The sequence below is a fragment of the Bombus huntii genome, chromosome 17 (assembly GCF_024542735.1).
Source record: "Bombus huntii isolate Logan2020A chromosome 17, iyBomHunt1.1, whole genome shotgun sequence".
Classification (NCBI taxonomy): domain Eukaryota; kingdom Metazoa; phylum Arthropoda; class Insecta; order Hymenoptera; family Apidae; genus Bombus; species Bombus huntii.
In genome coordinates this window covers 3,252,043-3,269,934 of record NC_066254.1, presented here as the reverse complement: position 1 = coordinate 3,269,934, position 17,892 = coordinate 3,252,043, and the positions used below count along the sequence as shown (strand labels likewise).

General features: G+C 39.7%; 1 protein-coding gene and 1 long non-coding RNA gene across 12 annotated transcripts in view; one reads left to right on the top strand and one right to left on the bottom strand.

The window, feature by feature from the left end:
* LOC126874931 (uncharacterized) overlaps window positions 1-14,716 on the top strand; it is a 152,941-nt gene extending 138,225 nt beyond the window's left edge. Inside the window, exon 3 of the long non-coding RNA XR_007693123.1 lies at window positions 14,707-14,716. This is a non-coding gene — a long non-coding RNA (uncharacterized LOC126874931). The remainder of the gene's footprint in view (window positions 1-14,706) is intronic.
* LOC126874906 (neurexin-1) overlaps window positions 1-17,892 on the bottom strand; it is a 598,322-nt gene that overhangs the window by 498,938 nt on the left and 81,492 nt on the right. The window lies entirely within an intron of this gene.

Sequence of the window (17,892 nt, the reverse complement as noted above, 5' to 3'; positions counted from 1 at the left end):
ATCTCTGTGCACGGCCGTGCATATTAATATGCACGAGGAAGAAGGTGCGCAGGGACATATCGATACGCTCCACCTGTGACATCGATTAATCGATGCGGTTGACGGATCGAGGATGGTACGCTGTGAAAATATAAAAGCAACGGGGAGACGCAAAAGGTTACCAACTGTTTTATAAGAAGAAACGCTGAGGCAAAGCGACAGAAAGTGTAAAAATAGGCAAATATAGCGACCATTCGCATAAATATCTTCCAGGACGTTAAAAATATTTCATTCCACTTTGTGACAGGTTTTTCTTTTTTTATTCAACAATCAAGAGATTTTAATAAGACGCACAATCAGAAAATCTAACAGCGTTCAAAGTTTCAATTGACTGGAAGTCTTGGCAACTAACTTCATGAAAATTTCACGCTGAATTTTATTCATAGAATTTTACCTTCCGTGCATTCAGGAATTCTCATTCAGCGCGTGCTGTATTTTTAACATTTCTGTAAAAATGTCATCTCCAACTGCATTTCGACATCTGCCTTCCCCTCGCTCAATCCTTTTCGACCATCTCGCTTAAACGTGAAAAACGTCGAATGATTAACGAGAATCGTTCACGTCGTTCTTAATTGATATTCGCGATAATGAACAGAGTTCAATGTAAATTCGTGGCAAGCGATAGCGCGCGGCCGTATAAAAATTCGTCGATTCTAGCGAGCAGATAGAAAGAAATAAACAATTATTAAGTGGCGCGCGAGGGTAATTGAGACACAGGAGAAATTCTAAACTGTGGTGGCGTGTTGTGCCGAAAAATTTCCACAGGGCAGCATGGGCTTTAATTAAACACGAAAGCGTAATGCTTCAAAATAAATGGCTAATGATGTGACCCGCGTAAAGTGGGTCACTGGTAAATGAAGATATAAATCACGTGGCGCGTTCAGATTAAACAGAAACACAGTCGGAAAAATGTAGCTGGAAAGTTTAGGCCGCGCGCGATTAATCACATGCGCACGACAACGGACTAGCGTCATGTCGCAGAAGAAGCTGCACTTTACATTGAAAGTGGCACGTGTTAGATTTATAGTCTAAAATTAAAAGTATCAATTTATCCCATTCGCAGATCTCACGCGTTTCTAATTAACACGTTGACTGTCGCGCGTGTTTTCAACGAAATCTCCTTCAGTACAGTGTTAAACGTACACCTAGTTAATGTAAAGTAAAGATAATTCGAATACGAAGCTTATCGATGTACTAGGAATTTTTATGCAAATTTGTATCGTCGCGAACGCGATAAAATAATTAACAATCGTTAACAACGTTAATGAAAATATTTCCTGCAGCGATATGCGTAATGCACGCGCAATATGTCCATAAAATATTTCCATAAATATTCAAACAGTTCGTTCATCAGCGTGCAATGTTCCACCGCAGAAAATCAGCAAAAGAGAAGATAAAAGCAGTTCAATTGTAGACTTTTCTATTGTTTCAGATACCCGATCGCTTCTCTGTCTAGACCGTTTTAATTCCGCGTATCAAATAATTTAACGTGTCCAGGTTCTGAGAAAGAGGAGAAGAAGAAAAGCACCGAGTAACTGAAATTATTCGCTGACCCCAAAAGCGGCGAGAGGAAAAGGGAGCGTTTCTTTTACCGTGCGATTTCCACCGTCCACGTTACTTCTTCTTACTAAAATTTCCGGGCCACGAAGCTTTTTATACGAAACCCGGGGCGACCTTTTGAACGGCGGCGGTCACGCGACGCACAGACACAGCCGAATGGCTATGAGGAAGCAGCGGATGTGTCCTTTGAAAAATCGTTCGTTCCACAGTAATTTCTCTGACCAAAGTACTACAGCGTCTGCACGAATGGTCATCTGAAAGACACCGCGAGTCCAGCTACGCGTACATCCATCCAACGATCCAACCATTCGTTCGTTTTACGTCATTTTCAATCATGTTCTGTTGTTTTCTTCCGAATTTAGAGTCATAACGATTATTCTATTTTGTAATTGTTCAAGGAGAACTGCACGTCTTTTCTGAAGTTTAATTTTCTTAGAATATTGTTATATTAAAGTATTGTTAATTTGAAAGGCTTCTTAGCCTCATGGTGTTCTAGGAACATGTTGCACAGATCATGCAACATCAGTACAAACAGGTCAGTTTTTTTCTGGAATTGTATAAAATAGGAAATAAATTGTAAAAATAAATAAATAATAAACAGTAACGCTGCCAGTGTGCGGATCTGGACTAGGATACACATTGTACTTCAACTTAAACTTGTTTAGATATATTTTTCTAGTATACATTCATCCACGCATTTCCTCCCTCTCTCTCTCTCTCTTATGAGATAAAACGTTAACAGTAATAAACTAGCTTTCTTTATCTAGCTAACACGTGGCAATTTTCTGTAACGCTGAACTTTTTTTTTATTTAATATATATTTTACAATTTGTCCAGCTGGATATTCAGTAAATTTTTCTAATTTAATTGTTAAATAGCATGTGGATGGCTACCCCCAGTGGAACATCATCTTCAAGTTTGTCTATTTTAAGCAGTAAAAATTTTTCTTTTTTTTCTATTATATAATTTGTACTTTACAATTTGTCCAGCTGGACATTTGGTAAATTTTTCTAATTTAATTGTTAAATAACACGTGGATGGCTACTCCCAGTGGGATACCATCTTCGAGTTTGTCTATTTTAAGCAGTCAGTTTTTTTTTGTTATTTAATTTGTACTTTACAATTTGTCCAGCTGGACATTTGGTCAATTTTCCTAATTTAATTGTTAAATAACACGTGGATGGCTACTCCCAGTGGGATACCATCTTCGAGTTTGTCTATTTTAAGCAGTCAGTTTTTTTTGTTGTTTAATTTGTACTTTACAATTTGTCCAGCTGGACATTTGGTCAATTTTCCTAATTTAATTGTTAAATAACACGTGGATGGCTACTCCCAGTGGGATACCATCTTCGAGTTTGTCTATTTTAAGCAGTCAGTTTTTTTTGTTGTTTAATTTGTACTTTACAATTTGTCCAGCTGGACATTTGGTCAATTTTCCTAATTTAATTGTTAAATAACACGTGGATGGCTACTCCCAGTGGGATACCATCTTCGAGTTTGTCTATTTTAAGCAGTCAGTTTTTTTTGTTGTTTAATTTGTACTTTACAATTTGTCCAGCTGGACATTTGGTAAATTTTTCTAATTTAATTGTTAAATAACACGTGGATGGCTACCCCCAGTGGAACACCATCTTCAAGTTTGTCTATTTTAAGCAGTAAAAATTTTTCTTTTTTTTTCTATTATATAATTTGTGCTTTACAATTTGTCCAGCTGGGAATTTGGTAAATTTTTCAAAGTTAATTGTTAAGTAACACGTGGATGGCTACCCCCAACAGGGTACCATTTTTGAGTATATCGCTGAATTGAAAGCGTATGGTGTTCAAATAACGCGCATAACGTTGTCGTGAAAGATGTACACCGAGTTGGCAGTCGAATCATTGTTTCTCGTCATTTTCCACCGCGTCCTCTTCATTTCTCCCAAATCTATGTCTACAGCAATGGTATTTTCCAAAAAACTAATTTCCCTCGTTAGGATAACACGAGTTTAGATATCACTCTCAGTGAATGGAAAATGCAGCGAGTTCCACGTTCAAATAAAATTGATTAAACTGAAAGAAAGTTTCCGACACGACTGAAGAGGAAAAACAAAGACGCAAACATGTACAAAATGCAAGTAATCCGCAATGAAATAAAAGCTATTCGAGCTTCTTGCAATATTTCTTTGCATGTCTGCAATTAGACGAACAAAACTATGAAATTGCATAAAAATTCCCATGTAACGATCGTACTTGTGTGTGGATGAAAATCGACATCGATATTACCAAACACAGGGTCGCGTGTTTTTCACAATTACGACAACCAATAATTCGACAGCGGCTGCTAGTTATCTCGGTTATATCGCTAGTTCCCTCGTTCATAACCGTTATTATCGTTACAATTACTATTTCTATTGTTAAGTGGAGGATCGCGCCGTGTTGTTCACTAGGCTGGCGTAAAATTGTGTCAAAGTAAAATCGTTACGGAACGCTTTCGCCCGGCCAATTCCAGTCACGGAGCGAACAAATTCAATGACACAATGCTAGCCGGAGGAAGCGAAATTCGATGTCTCATGAAGAATTCGCGCGTTGCGCGCGCTATGGCAACGTCGCCTGGGAAGGAAACGGCAACGTCGTCCCAGTAGGAAACGGCAACGTTCGCGATCGCGTTGCTGCGACGGACATATTCTAGCGCGTCAAAGGTTCCGGTCGTCGTTTCCCTTCCATTCTGCAGCGTGTCGCGCGGTTTTCCAGTCACGAACATCGGCCGGAAAAAAAAACCATTAGAACGTACGAGAGAAAGCAGAGAATATTTCGTTCCTTTTCTCGTTCGATCGGGAAAAATCGTGAACGATAGACGAAGATAGGTGGCCGGCTCGTTTTCCCTCAGCTCTAAGCGAAGTGGAAAGCGGAGATCGTCTGATTAAATTGTTCGATTCCTTTCTTAGCTACTGGAAAAAGGGGTTCCTTTGTTTCCTACCCTACAGCGCCCTATCGACTTAACTCTTTCTCTTGTTCCTTTTTATCTTGCCACCTCGTCTGCCCGTTGCTCGCCCCTTCTTCCTGCGGTCTTCTCCATCCGACTCGCTCATAGTTATTCTCCTGCTCGACTTTACAGCCGCGAAACGTGTTTCAGGTTTTCAACTTGAGGCGGCATCGTTTGTTTCACGCTCGAAGAAACCGTACGACGTTGAATGCCACTTTTTCACCGCGACCAGTTCCTTGCCCCGAGTTCTGGCCCGGTTATTTATTCCAGCGGGATTAAAAGTTTCGTGCTGGATACCAGCGAACAAAGAGAGTCGGCCATCTCTCGCGACCCTTCACCCACTTTCCATCATTTGTCGTCATAATTTACGAGATAACTTTAATCTCGGTAATTGAATTTCCATCGCGCCGTAATTTATCATTCTAAAGTTCGGCTCTGAATAAATGCAATCCGGCTTCTTTTCTTTCTTCTTTTTTTTCTCATTTCAAGAAAGTGATTTCTCGCTTCCACGACGAGCATCTCGTCGACGAAAGACGGCCGACCGACGGGGGAAACGTTTCTCCGTTGTTGGTCTTATTTTCCATCAAAAATTCGCGAAAAGGACCATTGCAGGGAATTCTATTATCGATACATTCTCGCTCGTTATCTATAGCTCTCGCCAATGATGAAAGTAATTTGACGAAATTCCTACGAAGCCTATTGACGCGCAAATGCTTCCCACTTGAACTTTGCAATTTCCACTTTTCCTTTGATTAAGAAAATCGACGACCAAATAATTTCCATGGTGAAAGAAGAATACTTGGTTGACAATTGTTGAGGTTGACTGATTGAAGAACAAGTGGATGAATTTGTAATAGAAAAGTATATTGAAATAATTAAAGGTATAAGTATAATGTATAGGTTTATGCTGATGCAAATCCTCACTCTCATAGTGTTATGATAGAATAGAAAAATAGGGAGCACGTTTATATATTTATAGCAAAAGGACATTACCAAAAAGGTTAACCTTATAGCTTTGGTTAGAGGGCACAGGGAACATAAATAGAAATCTGCTTATTAGTTTCTTTGTTCCTAGACCTTGCAACGCAAAACATAATGAATATTCAGGGTCACAATAATATGCACCTCTGCTTATTTAGAATATTTCTACGTAATAGCAGTCTGCAGGTCACAGATATAAATAAATAAAAATGTAGAGTTTTTCTTGAAGTAGTTACTTCAACAGAGAATATTCATCAAGAAGAAAGGGGTAGGAGAAAGGAAGGAGGCCAGTGGAAAAATGAACCAGAAGATAGAATAGAGTAAGAATTAAAAAAGGAAAGAGAAGGAAGATACAGAATCTTTACTTCAGGTATTTGTAGCACAGATTGACTTTCTTACAATTTCTTTCACATTTTGGACCATACGTTACCCAGTATATCGGCTATACATAATTCAATTTTTAACGTTATTGGCGTGAATGGAATGGAAAATGTTGAGGTTGAGGTTGACTGATTGAAGAACGAGTGGATGATTTTGTAATAGAAAAGTATATTGAAATAATTAAAGGTATAAGTATAATATATAGATATAGGTATAGGTTTATGCTAATGCAAATCCTCACTCTCATAGTGACAACAGAAAAATAGGCAGCAAGTTCATATATTTACAGCAAAAGGACATTACCAAAAAAATTAACCTTATAGATCTAGCAAAAGGCTACAAGGAACATAAATAGGAATCTATTTATTAGTCCCTTTGTTCCTAGTCCTTGAACCCAAGACATAATTTATATTCAAGGTCACGATAATACGAACCTCCCCTTATTTAGAATATTTTTCCACTAAATTTTATTTCCTACATAACAGCAGTCTCAAGGTCACGGATATATACAAATAAAGATACAGAGTCTTTCTTAAAGTAATTGCTTCAATAAAAATCACACGCACAGCCACGCGTGGGTGTACAGATGTAGACGTGTTTTCACAAATGATATTCCCTGGAATGGCCTTCATGGAAAATACATTGCCGGTTAAAGGAGGCGATGAATTTCATGGGAGAGTTGAATTTAATCAGTAAACTTTGGTGATTGTATCGTTGGATTTGCAGCCTGACGCCAGAGTGTTAATTTACAATTTGTATTCAACATAATAGCTACATTGCTCGGTAAGTTATAGTTTGCGGATGAAAATGCCACGAGGTGAGCAGAAGCACAAGTCCCTCAATGTAACCTTAGCTTTACCGATGACCTTTACGTACCTGAAACATTCGCTACATCGATCCAGGTGTATCCTTCGACCATGCGAATAAAACGAGTTTGTTCTACCACGATAATAATCAACTATGTCAAAGAGCAGCGTGTCCGTTCGTCGAAACAATTACTCTCACGTAAACGATTCCCAGTAAACAACTAACCGCGCTGTTTGTACGCTGGCTCACTTTATGGCTTTTTGAAACAGCATTATTGCGTTAGTATAACGCTCGCTGCTCGTTCTAACTATTATTTGCCACGCTTCCAACGTACACCTAATCAGAAGCTGCTATCACGGCTACAGACTTTGGCATTTTCCTTCGTGAATGAACGTTGGCGAAGATAAAATTGAGGACCTTCGTGCGGAGACGGCCGATAAAATGAAACGTCGAATCAGGTAAATCGTGTTGGAAATTTTCCTTCTAAATCAATTTCCCGATGTTACCTTCAACCCTTTGCACTCGTACGTCGAGTGTGTTTTTATTTTAGTTTTTATCTCAGTCTCAGTCCCATTCGACATTGTTTCAGTGGCAGCTTTTTTCGTGGAACCTGTGTAAGAAAAGCAGGATAGCATCCTGGAGATTGTTTCAAGATATATCGTACGTTTAAAAGTTAGAAAATACAACAATAGTGGGAAGAAAACTGGTATTTAAGTGAATTTCTTTTATTTATTTCAATTGTTTTATTTTTTTAGTTAAAATAAATTTCTAATAAAACGCTTACAAGCGTTGGCAGCTGCTGGCACTGAGATTGAAATAAAATTCTCTGTGCAAAGGGTAACTTTCAATTTCTTAAAAATTAAAGCGTATAATAAATTAATTTTCTCGTATCATTCCATTACTCTTCTCATTCAAACGTTGCTCTTTCATAAGTCAGATTAGTATCTTTTTTGAAACGTGCGTTAAAAAGGCTATTCTTCCCTTAGGGTACCTTAAACAGGTCGCTTCAAATTTTCATTAGGAAGCGTCGAAATGTGAGAAAGCTTTGTTCCGAGCTTGCAGCTATTCCTTTTGAAAACGGCGTCACTTCGTTCGTTAAGCTTCTTCTTATCGAAACACGTTCTACCGTGTCCGAACCACGTTCTCAAGTTTCATCGATTCAAGTTCGATTTTTCCGCTGTTTCCCGAGCTTCTCGAGTTCGAAAATCAAACAGGATGACCGAGCTTCGTAAAATAAATAAAAATCCCATAATAATCGAACTATTTAACGAGAAGGTTCACTCGACTCTAAACATTTATCACAGACCCGTAGATCCTCTTTTCAGAGAACTCGTCGATTACGTGTCTCGACCTTAACAAAACTGTAGCCCGAAGTGGAAGAAAAATGATGGTCGCTAATTATAATATAATTCGCTATAATATAATTATAACGAGAATATAATTACGCCACCGCTAAATGTGTAGGGGTCTTCAATTTCGATAGATCTACTAATTGCTGCTGTTATAAAATGATAGACTGTTTGATTTATGTACAGCTCTTCTGGCCCCGATAGGCAAAGGATAGCACTCGGTGGAAGCAAAGGGAAATTGCGGCTCGATACTTGCAATGCAAATGAATTGCGGATCGAAAGAAATTCCTCCTACGAAACATTCAATCAACATTACCAGATAACAATTTCTTTTTTCCCTGCGATATGAATAGATAATCGAGTGCGCTTGCAGGCAGGTCGTCTGATCGATAGCGGACCTTTCTACTGGGAAATCTGATTCACCATGTAAACCTGGTTTTCTGGAAATGTTAACGCGCTATGTAAGAAATCCTTGCGACATCTACGTTTGACAAATCGTACGTAGGTTCAGATATCGTTGTTGACGTTATAATTATCCGATTGCAATCAGCAGAAGTGGTATTTCTCGAGAGGCAAAGACGTTTCCCCGAAGCAATCTCTAAAATGTAACGATCGATGATAAAAACAATTTCCTGTGCCCAAACTGTTGGCAGCTTCAAAACTGTCCCCAGCTATTCCTACGAAGAAAACTAAAAAAAAAAAGAAAAAAAGAAAAAAGAAGAAGAAAGAGAGAAGAAGAGGAGAGAAAATAGATAGAGGAACGTGGAAACAATTCCATTCCCTGGCGACCGTGAATAGTGCAAGGGCCACGAATCAAGAACCGCGTTTCTCCTTAACAACGTTTCTTCCTTATCTCGGTTTCCCGCGGAAATGGCATTACTGGGCAAAACATTTTCTATGGAAGACATTCAATTTTTTGGTATCTCGTGTCCTTTACTATACCGGCTGTCCTCTTATTGTTCCCCGCCGCTGCGTTTGTTCACATTCTTGCAATTTATCGCGGCTACACCCGCAATTCCTAACTTGCATCTTTGTCCACGTTTTACGAAAAAACCTAAGAATTGAACAGGTTCGAGAGATCGCAGAATTGAGAATTTAGTTCTCAATATCGCGATTATGATTGACTTGAACACTTATCGTTAGACTTTCTGTCTTATCTTAATTATTACATTGACGCGTATAAAATGTTGTTTGTATTAGTATTATCAGATAGATTTTATCGTATTGTTAATTGCATCAACGATATTGAATAGATCGAGCGTTCTGAAGATTTCTGATAAAATTGACCACTGTGGATAAACAATATCTGTGGGTGTTTCCTTTTTTCCCATGAATTTACAGTTGGGAAGGATGCCATAAAAGTTACTGTTCAACCTACAAATTATTTCAAAACCAACTGCGACAACTCGATCCTAAGAATTTGTCAATTCTCGAACTGACGAATTTCGTCAAACGGAGGTGGTTGAACTAGTTGGTCGTTGGGCGAAAGTATTAAATCAGGCAGTAATTACGCGGATGAAATAGGCGATATTTGAAAGGAACAACAGGCAGATTAAATAAGAAAGGTTTCGATCTAATATTTAAATTTATGGCGAAAGAACGCATTACACGTGGATCGAAGCTTTAAAAATTGCCGATACTTCAGGATGAGAGAATTACAGTGAAGTTGTGACGCGTATAAATGGAATGACAAAGGATAAAGGAATTCATAGATAGGAACATTAACAATATTTCAATGTCAGCTGCTTCTTTTTCAGACAAACACTATATTTCTTCGTCGTGCGCCAGAATAATAGAATGAACGAGCGATGCATAGCGAGTATCCAGTGTAAGTTAGAGGAATAAATCGAAAAGTATATTGTCATTCGAAGCAACATTTAAATCCGTCGTACTTTCGTAAAAAGCTTGCCACGAGTATACAATAACGTTCACGTCTCGTACATTTCGAATAGACACAGGCTGGTCGACAAGAACGTCGCGAAACATAATTCGTCTATTCTTCCCCATTTCTCTCATATTTTCTCGCACACGTACGTATTAAGGCGATGCCTTGAATTAGAATGTTCTAAAACAGTGTCTTTTTGTGATTTTTTTTTTTTTTTTTTTTTTTTAGGAGGGAGAGAAAGAAATGAAGTTATTGAATTTTGACGTGTGGTTTTATATACAGGATGGTTGGTAATTGGTGGTACCAGCGGGAAGGGGGTGATTCTACGCGAAAAAAGAAGTGGAAAATATAGAATAAAAATTTTTCGTTTAAGGCTTTGTTTTCGAGAAAATCGACTTTGAATTTTCGGTCGGTACGCGTGCACTTTATCGCGTCTCGTTATAACGGATCTCACTGTAGATCGTTGTCTCGATGGAAAAATTAAAAATTAAAAAAACAAATTTTTATTCTATATTTTCGACTTCTTCTTCCAACCACCCTGTATATTTAACGAATACAAAAAATTTTTTTTAAAGTAAAAAAGAAATTATAACAGATTTTTAAGCCTATTTCATGCGCTGATTCTTGACCGAAATAAAAGACCAAAAAAGGATTAAATTGTTATATATTTTTCTTCTCGATGAACTAAAAAAAAGGTAGAAAATAGTGTGAAATTAAAAATTTCGACGGGTTTAAAGAAAAAAGGTGTTTTGTAAAAAGAAAAAATAAATTTTAAGATGCTACAACAATTATTTAAATAAACTTTTTGACCAACCTTTTTAGTTCATCGAGAAGAAAAATACATAATAATTTAATCCTTTTCTGGTTTTCTGTTTCGGTCAAGAATTACGAGGTGGCCCTTTCCCGCTGATTGAAAACTGCAGCCCATGAAATAGGCTTAGAAATCTGTTACAATTTCTTTTTTTGCTTTAAAAAAAAATTCTTTCTATTCGTTAAACATATATAAAACCATACCTCAAAATTCAATAACTTCATTTCCGTCTTTCCCTTCTAAAAAAAATCACAAAGAGACGCTGTTTTAGAACATTCTAATTCAGGACACCCCCTGAATATCACTTTGACGCTGCATTCGAGGCGTTAATTTCCAGATTGAAGCGAGCCATCCCGCGAGAAGTCAAAGGGAACCGTCGCGGAACAGCTCCGTCCGCTTCAAACTTAACCAAAAAAAAAACCCCCCAAACAAAACGAACAGAAACCAAAGAAAACAAAAACTAAAGGGAAAAAAAGGAACGCGATCCTCGAGAGAGACGCGTAACAATGCATCTGGTTGTACACACAGAGCAATCAGCGTCAGCGATAAGCGACGTCGTTTACAGGTTGAAAATAAGAAGCGCTGCCAGAGCGGTTGAACAACGATAGAACGAAAAGGGGTGAACACGGAGCGCGGAAGAGAAACAAGGGAAAGAGAGAATGGAGCCGATGAAAGTGCTTGCACGTGTAAAAGCAGTCGATAGCGCTTTTCGTTCGCATGACCTTTACCTTTGCCGCATATCCATTATACCAACGAAAAGCCGCTACTTCCCTCGCGTTCCTGCACCAGCGTCTCCAACTCTGTCTCGGGGGATCGCCTGGGTTCGCTCGTTCGTTTGTGCCACGCGAATGTAGGTTAGAACCTTAAAATCGACCCATATTCCGCCGCAGCCTTCCAAGCGCACCGCTCTTCTCCTTTGTACGTGAAAACCGAGCGGAGAAACGGCGAGCTAGCGCTGAATATACGGGCGGAAGGAAGGCCACACGAGGGCAGAGGAAGGAGGAAGGCGAAGGGCAGTTACAGAAATTCAAGCACCGATGTTCGGCGCTGTTCTATCGTTTTTCTGCGCGAACGCGTCCACACTGTGCTGGCCCACGATACACAAAATGCTGGATGCCTCGCGCGATATGCCGGACCGACCGGGGCTGATTAAAGCGGACCAACACGCCCGGCGATGTATCACTTTGTAGCCTCCGCACACCAGCGCGAGACTCGTGTAACCTGAACTTTTTTCGTCTCTCTTTTTCCTCGCTTTCTATGTTTCTGTTTTTTTTCTTTCCTTCAACTGGAACGCGGCCTCGATGCACTGCCTGCAGGTCCGCTGGCATTTAAACGTCGACGAGAACGACGACGGTCAATCGGGTGCGTAAAAAAATGGAAGGCCCGGCGAGCCTAGCTGGCTAATGCGGCTATAACAAAATCACGACACGCGAGGTTAATAGGCGGAAGAAAAAAATTGCCGCGACCGAGAATCTCGTTACAGGGAGATTTAATGCGTCGGCTGCAGGTCTGGCGCGGGGGTCAGGTGCAGCGAGAAACGCAACGGCTTGCAATTTAACGCTGGATAAATTCCATCGAACGTCGCCACGCTGAAGAACGCGAATTTTTATATTAAAATACAAAGGCCAGGCTATTGTAGTATATAAATAGAAAAATGGAATTTAAATTAGAATTTTCTTCCGCTTGTCATTACGACCTGCTCGACTTTCAATGTTTTAGGTATTTTTACTTGTAACTAAGGAACGAAGAATGCGAGAAGAGAACATGATGCGCAATATTTAAATTGAATAATCAATTCCTCGTTCCCTTGCTTATTGGATTAAACGCGCATGTTTCCACATCGTCGTTGAACATTCCAAAAATGATCGTTCGATCGCTTTGTTAGAAGTTCCATAGATCCGTCACTTATTTTCAAAAAGTTTGCAAACTTCTCAATTATTTTATAGCCGTCAAATGGCTCCGAAATGGAGAAATCGAGAAAAATGGTGTCATCGTATTTCTCTCGTTCGCTTCCTCCGAATGTGTTTGTGCTACTAACGCGTAAGATATCAGCCTAAGCGAATGTGTATCGTTTACCTAATTATCTCATTGTCATTGTTACCTCTCCTGTAGTTGTCGCCTCTTCTGAATTTTTGTTTATCACTGTGTTATAAAATCAATAATAAATTCAATAATAAAAAACCAATAACAACGCAAGTATATAATCCAATTTCCTTAATATTCTACGCACATAGTAACCTGTCTTGCCGAACAGAAAAATACGGAAGATAAAAAACGAAATGGTTTCGCAACACGTCGATTCTCTCGTAGAATTCTCACGAAACCGAGCGATCTAATAATAAGTAGACAAAGGACCACTCGTTTCTCAATTTCGAACGAGTATCGCGTTACAAACGTTCGGCCGGTCGTTTCGTATCGAGTTACTTCAAGAGATATCGATGATCGTTCGACGGAACTGCGGTTCAAGCGAATGTCTCCAGCTCCGGATGACGCTGATCTTAATCGCCCGTGTAGTCGACAGTTGGGCGCGGATTGTTGACAAAACAAAACGAGTCGAGCGCTGGGCAAAAAAAACGAACACGATAAAAACTCCTTGCGAAACTATTTCCCACGGTTGCACGGAGGAACAGGCCTTTTCGAATTTAACGAAACTGACGAGGCATTATTCTCGGTGACGTGTCGAGACAAGGATCGTTGATCGAGTCCATTGACGCGAGACGCACGCGGCATATGAAAAAAAATCCTGATTCGTTCTAGGAAGTGGAATTTGGATCGTGACGAGAAGGAAAAAGCGATAACGCTGCTCGATTTACGTACAATGGCGCATCAACGAATCTGCCACAAAATAATACCTCTCTTCAGGATAGAGTGTAAGCCTGATTGCACTCGACGCGGCCAGAGAATTGAACGAGTCGATGCACGAAATTTTTCAATAGCATCGTGGATATCGTTGCTAAAATACTTTTCAATGGCTCGTCATACGGTCTGAATAATCTACAACGGCCTGTTCGTTGGCAGAGAAAACAAATGGACAAGTTCGATCGGGCTTTCAGGCCCCGTAAGCCGTAAGCGATCGTTTTAAACGGAGAACTGCGATTTCCAGCACCGAGTGTATCAGCTTTTATGTTTTCGCTTGAACCGCCGGCTGTAAATCAAACTGCTAAGTAATACAGGACATTAAACCGTGGAAACGTTCTAGAGATGACATCGGCGGGGGAGGGGGAGGGCAGAGAAGGATCGTTAGTCGTAACCGCAGCAGCGTCAGGGACAACCGATCCTGTAGGATTCCCAGGATAACCGCCGGCTTTCCAACTATGCCGATTAGTTTCTCGTGGACACAGTTTGGGGTATCGATCGTTGAGCCGTGATGACCATTCGTGGCTACAGTTTCTTACTCCACTGGCTAACTGACTAAATAGAATATTTCGAATCACGGCCTTGGTCCATCTTCGTCGGTTTCGCTATAGCGAAATATACTGTACGTTGAAATATTCAACGGTACAAAGGCAAACCTTGGACGTTGCACGTGAGCGGAATAATATATTAACGCTACATTGCCTATATACAGTGGGAGACAAAAATAGGTGGACAGGTAGAGGCCATAGATATCAATGAAGTTTCGTTGAATAGGACTTGTTTACAGAGAGATATTAATTTCTATTATTTATTAAATAATCTACGTACGGTGGAGCTTGGCTCGGCTAACGGAGAACACGGCTAAATCCGGACTGGACAGGAATAAATAATCGACAGGATGCTGTTCCATGTGTGAAAATAAATCGAGATTGTAGAGTGAAATTTTCCCACAAGACGGTTTGTTCTGGAGGAAAATAAATTTGAACATTTCTGATACGCGTGTACCAGGCCAACCGTTCACTGAAAATGTCCAGGCTGTATTTTTTCAAAAATTATTAAATTATTTTTTGCCAAGTTTTTAACAATAACAATGCATTTTACAACGATGAATCGTTAATTTTTTATCGAATAAAAATGTAATTCTTCCCCGTTTCGCTTCGCTTTTTTCGTTAAATCTATAACACGAGCATTTGGTTCGACGTATATACTCGTCATTGCTTCATTTTAACTACGCACCCCGTAAGTGACTTTTCAAACTAAACTCACCAGTTTAACAGGTTAGTTCCTTCTCAAATTTCTCTTACACGCTGATCTGTCTTCGTGAATAGTTAAGTTAGTCAGTTAAAAGTAGAAATGGGTTGTATCTAATCTGACCCGTTCGGTGATTCGGCTCGATTTATTTTATCTCGCGTGAAAAAGTTAGAAATTTTTGTATTAGTAAGAGTTGCTGGAAATGAACAGTGTGGAAATGAACAAGTTCAAGTTTTAACTTGAAACTTAAGTTTGGAATTTTGGATCATCCCAGGTCTGGCGCATGTCTAAGTATTAGAAATTATAGATTAGAGTGGATGAATGTTTTGACCCTCGATTTCTACCATAACTTACGCTTGCGTGGAATATCTATGGTGGCTAATCTTGTTTTAATAATCAAATTTTCATCGAATCGATATCCATTACAGATCCTTAGATATTTTTACGATGAATATTCTATCAACTAGTGCATATCTATTTCATTGAATTAAATGGAAAACAGTGTGTTATGATTTTCAATTTCCAATTAAAAATTTTATGCAAACATTCTCCAATAATAAGTATAATAATTGCAGTAGTGCCTTTCTAATTGCTCGTCTTTTTGTTCTTCGTAATTAGCCAATCGACATCCTCGCTACTGCGACAATTTGCCTCAAGGGGTGCCAGTGTTCCCTTTGACACGCCGCAAACTTCGTCGGCTGAGTAGCGTAACCAGATCCGAATTCAATTGTTCATGAATATTAATTATCCACAGGACGATAATGAAACTTTCTTACCTCTAATTCTTCGAAAACTCTCGCTAATGTATCCATGAGATTTGGATTTTTATGAGGTTACAGTGAAACGCGATAAATTTTCGATTACGTTTACGTGCATATACAACAGACGAAAGAAAACGAGTCAACGTCGCCAAATAAGCAACTGTGCTGCGAATTATATCGCGTTCGGTCTCGTTTTAACCAGAAAAACCTCACAATCTTCACAAAAGCCAAAACCTCACAAAAGATTGAAACTAAAAAGATTCTATCGTCGCATTAGCATTGTCTAACCGATACGTTTTTTTTCATTGCATTCGTCAAAATATCACGTCCGAGCTACAATTTTCCACCAATCCCAACCACGATCTACATGTACCTGTCTTGAACATTCGATAAACTCTCAGCCCGAATATTCTATAAATTAGACGCATTCTAAATCCCCAAATCTACAAACAGGTATTCCAGGTGTTTCTTTCAACTGTAGCAAAATTAAGCATTTCGGTTTGACTGTTAAGGCCGTTAAGTGGTATAAGACACCTTTGAGTCAAAATGTTCCTTATGATTATTGCTCCATCAGATAAAAAGTGGGGAAACGTGGGGTTTCCAATGTTTCCCAGGATTTTCACCCGCAAGTGATCAACACCCAGCAAAAGTTTTCCTCTGCAACAGCATCGTCACCGAACTTCTGACTGGATCTACGACTACAGATCAGTCAACATCTCTGCACTAGGTTCACTACTTTAACTCAGTCAACATATATATAATTAACATATACTTATTTCGGAGATGAAAGAACAGCGGGGCCTTTCTTTTGGAATTTTTGGGGAAGATCCCCAATACTTTAGTCTAGACTTTTTATTATAGCTGTACTTCAATAATAAAACTTAGAAGTAGTCGTTTATGATTTAATCCGATTATGTTTGCCCGAGATTTGTGACAGTAGGCTTGGGCTCGAAGTGGCACATCTGGTTGCTAAACGTAGCCACGGTCACAGGATGGACGCTCTTACCTAACAAAGATATGGAGTAGTTGTATAGCTCTCCTTAAAAATATAGTTAGCCCGAGGGATACAGAGAGGTACAGAGAAAAGTACATGAGGAGTTCCACTTGGACTGAGGGCAGTAAGTTGAGTTCCACTTGGGCTTTGGACAAGTAAGGGCAGTTACACTTGGACTGTGGACAAGTAAGGGCAGTTACACTTGGACTGTGGACAAGTAAGTTCAGTTCCACTTGGACTGAACAAGTAAGTTCAGTTCCACTTGTACTGTGGACAAGTAAGTTCAGTTCCACTTGGACCATGGACAAGTAAATTCAGTTCGACACGGTCCGATGACCGTGGATTCGTTATTGAACCAAAGATCATTGTCATTAGCATCTCGAGTATCTAATCGCCACGGTTACTTGCCAAATTCTGTAATAATCATATTTGCACCAGTAAATATCATCTACATTGTATAACAACAATGGCTGATCCAAATGAAGATTCGTTACACGCCCCTAACTCCAATGAAAACTCAACACATATACGCAACGAGCATAGTCATATCTACAATTGTTGTTGGAATAAAAAGTACATTGTAACCTGCTACCTCAGCGTTATAATTAATTCAATCACCTCTGTTTTCCTAAACGAAATAGGGGATCGATCAGTTTCGTGGCGTCGATTGTATATCGTAACGAGAATTTACGCGTCTCAGCTCGAATGGTCGTCAAAATCCCCAGGAATATTTTGAAGAAATTTGGCTGTAAGATAGTGTGAAAGAAAGTTGAAAGAACTGCGGAGTGCCGTGAAACGCGAAAGCTGTCTGGTGCGGAACAGACGTTCGCAGTTTACGGAAATAAATAATTTATACAGACAGGGAAAGACATTCACGGTAAGAGCACGATACACGCTGGAGAATATCAGTTCGTAACGTGAACGCGTTCGTCAAAATGCCTAAACATGGCCGGCCACGTAATCCTATCCATCAGCTTATAATTCCATGTCGTCGGTGATGCAACTACCTGATGTTGCTTTCAGCGTAGCTATCCTTTAATGACACCCTCCCTGGCTTTTCCAGATCACCCTCCGTGCATGGATAGTTTCAAAGCGAGCCACGTCCCTTCGCACTGTGACGCAACCAGCCGGCTTTGATACCCGGCGAGTATGAACGCGGCGATTAACCCCGCATCACCCTCTTATCAAGCGAACCCGTATCCATGCTTCTTCCACCTCGACTCGTTCACCGGCAACCCCATTTGGTAACCTATTG